The sequence below is a fragment of the Dermacentor andersoni genome, chromosome 8 (genome assembly GCF_023375885.2).
Source record: "Dermacentor andersoni chromosome 8, qqDerAnde1_hic_scaffold, whole genome shotgun sequence".
Lineage (NCBI taxonomy): Eukaryota > Metazoa > Arthropoda > Arachnida > Ixodida > Ixodidae > Dermacentor > Dermacentor andersoni.
The window spans coordinates 849,136-852,728 of record NC_092821.1 but is presented as its reverse complement, the minus strand read 5'-3'; positions in this window follow the sequence as shown (position 1 = coordinate 852,728).

The window sequence follows — 3,593 nt, the reverse complement described above, 5'->3', positions numbered from 1 at the left end:
TTGGAAACTCCATCTAGCAGACTGGCCTCTCTTCAGCGAGAAGGCTAGTCTGCATGACATCAGATAATCAAACGATAGACGGAATGAATGAAAAGATTAACTCCATACTTGCTGCAGCAGAACAGACGATCACGCAATCCTCCGGCTTCTTAAGGAAAAAACTACAACCCTGGTGGACGAATGAATGTACTCAAACTAAAAAAGCACAAAACAAAGCGTGGGGTATCTTCCAACGATACCCAACACAAGATAACCTCCTGTATTTCAAAAAAGCAAAGGCGAAAGCCAGGTACACGCGTAGGCAAGCCGAAAGACAGTCTTGGCAAACGTGTGTATCCTCCATTAATAGCTCAATAACATCCAAAAGAATGTGGGATCAGCTTCGTAAGTTTAGAAGCGAGTACGCTCATGCGATCCCCATACTCTCACCTCCAGGTACACAAACGAATTTAAAAGAACAAGCAGACATATTAGGGCAGCATTTTCATAACATCAAGTTCAATAAACTATTCCACTGAATTCCAAAAATATAAACAATCAGCAGAAAAACAAAAGCTTCCGACAACAGGAAGTTCCGAGAGATCATATAATGCCCCCTTAACACTTCTGGAAATTAACAGAGTACTCGCTACTGGCAAAAAGACAGCGCCAGGCACGGACAGAGTACATTGCACAATGCTCGCACACCTATCTCCAAAAGCAGTTAAGACATTGCTCCGCTTTTTCAACATAATCTGGGAACCGGGAAAAATGCCGAATGAGTGGAAAAAAGCAATTATAATCCCTTTCTTGAAAGCTTGAAAGCATCCTACTACAGCTACCAGCTACCGACCTATAGCACTCAGAAGCTGTCTTGCCAAGTCCTATGAATCCATTATAAACATTAGATTGGCACACGTCCTCGAAACTGAGAACTTGCTCGATAATCATCAGTGTCGGTACAAGAAAGGCAGCTCTACAACAGATCATCTAGCTCGGTTAGAACACGAGATACGTGCAGCCTTTCTACACAAGCAATATTGTCTCACAGTTTTCTTTGATCTAGAAAAGGCGTACGATACAACATGGAGGTTTGGTATTTTAAGCGACTTAGCAGATTTAGGGATCCGCGGCAGAATGCTTAAATGTCTAGCTGATTTCATGTCCGATCGAACATTCCAAGTGCATTTATGAACGGTGCTGTCCCGCATATTTATTCAAGAAAACGGAGTACCTCAGGGATGCGTATTAAGCACAACATTGTTCGTGGTGAAGATGAACTCGCTCAATAGTGTAATTCCATCCTCTGTAATGCATTCACTACATTAGGTCGGATGCTCCTATCCAAAAACATGTAGCAGGAGAATTCATTTTTCTCGGCAACCACTGCATCAAATTTGACGAGGTTTGTTGCATCTAAAAAAAAAACTAAATTCTAGTGACTGTGTTTCGAATTTTCTATTTAGGTCGTCAATATTTTATCGAAAAGTGGCAAAATTCGAAAATTTTCAGAAAACGAAGCAATTAAGTTTACAACTCTGTAAATCAGCAATGAAAATTGATATCACAATGCTGTGAATTGCACATAATAGTACATCTACAGCGGACAAAATTGATATGTTACAAATGAGACTCAAAAAATTAAGTGTTATGCAAATACGGCTTTCGCAGAATCCTTGTACATAACATAACCTATTCACGTAAGATACAAATTGACATATAGAATTTGTCTTCTTTGAATGGTGTAATGGATGCCGTTTACAGAACCGCGATATCTGTTCTTGATGCAGAGCTATTAATTTGTAAACTTCGTGCTCCTATTTTTTTTTTTGAACTTTGGAATTTTTTGAAATATTTTAAACAGAGTTCAGGCCCTAAATCGAAATTCCGCTTCCAACAGACACTAGAATTTAACTTACTCTCCCAAATGCAACAAATTTCATTAAAAGCTATTCAGGAGTTATCTCAGAAAATCGTTTCTGCGTTTTACATGTATCCGTATAGCCCGCGTCGGAGTTGGGCCCGACCTAAAGCTTCCTCTTAAACAATTTGCCTAGGGATCAAATACACGAATAATAACTGCATTGCCATTGCCAAAGATACTGCAAACGAATTGTTGAACGCTAAGCACTGTCAATACAAGTAAACTATGTATTTTTTCATAAAAGAATAAGCTCGTATGTGCCAAACATTGTGCCCAACATAACTGATGTCAATGCTTCCATGTATTTTCTCTATTTAATGAGTAAAGAATATATAACACGAACTTCAGAACTACATCAGTTCGAAGCCAGCAAAGCAGTGCATGCCGCTGATATGAAAAATGTAAAGGCGACAGGTCTGAGCTGTGTGGCGGATGTTGCAGCGTTTCCCGCTTGAACTTTGCCAGTTTTGTATTAACCACATCAGCAACGTGGGAACGGGCATTGTCGTGGAACAAGATGACCCCATTCGTCAATTTTCCACGTAGTTTGTTCTTGATTGCGACACGCAGCCGATTCGGCGTTTCACAATATCGGAATCAATTGATAGTCTCTCAAGATTTAGCAAATTCTATCAGTAATGGCCCCTGACGATCGAAAAATAAAAGTCAACAGCACCTTTCTGGCGGAAATGACTGCCTTTGCTTTCTTTGGGGGAGGTGAATTTGAATGTTTCCATTGTAAGCTTTGCCGTCGTGTTTCAGGCTCGTAGTAGTGACATGATGGTTCGTCACCGATCACAATTGCAGACAAGAAATCGTCACCTTTATTGTGATACCGGATCAGATGAGTAAAGGCAGCGCCGATCTTCTCCTTATTCTGGCGGTGGTTCAATATCTTGCGCCTCCATTGCGCACACAAGAGCCGATAACCGAGATGTTCATGAATTATGGCGTGAACCAAACCGTGACTGATGTTCACACACTCTGCCAGTTTATCGATGCTTATCCTCCGTTCTTGTCTCATCAGCTCATCAACCTTTGCAATGTTGTTAGGGGTGCACGATGGCTTTGGTCCGGTCTGGGATCGTCTTTGCAACCTTCACGAACTTCTTTGAACCATTTGTTCCAACGCTTCACAGTGGCCAATGAAATGCAATGTTCCATGTACACGGCAGCCATACGGCGACTAATTTCTTTTTGGTAAACACCTTCAGCTGTCAAAAACCTGACGGCACCACGCTGCTCAACTTCTGGAGAGTCCATTACGGCACGCAACCATGTTCAACCTAGTGTATGAGAGCACTAAATAACATTTATCCTCACACCTGCGGGTCACTGTTGTTAATGAGAGATGCCTGTGTGCTACGCGCAGGCCTTGCAGATAATGAACAGAACCATAATTGCGCGGGGTGGGCAGGCTCACTTTAATTTGACTCGCCTTCGTACATTAGAATTGCGAATATACAATGGAATATACAAATGCGAAGATACAGCTTGATAAAGGGCAAAAAAGTGCCACTGGAAACGAAGTTCACTGCACGTATACACAAAATCTCGCAACACGACACTTAAACATACGTATAAGTCTCCAATAAATCTACGTATCTAAGAAAAAGTAACGGTATATAATGCGTCAAACAAGGCAAATAAACATGTTGCGCAATCACAGATTCACAGAATCCTAGATCCT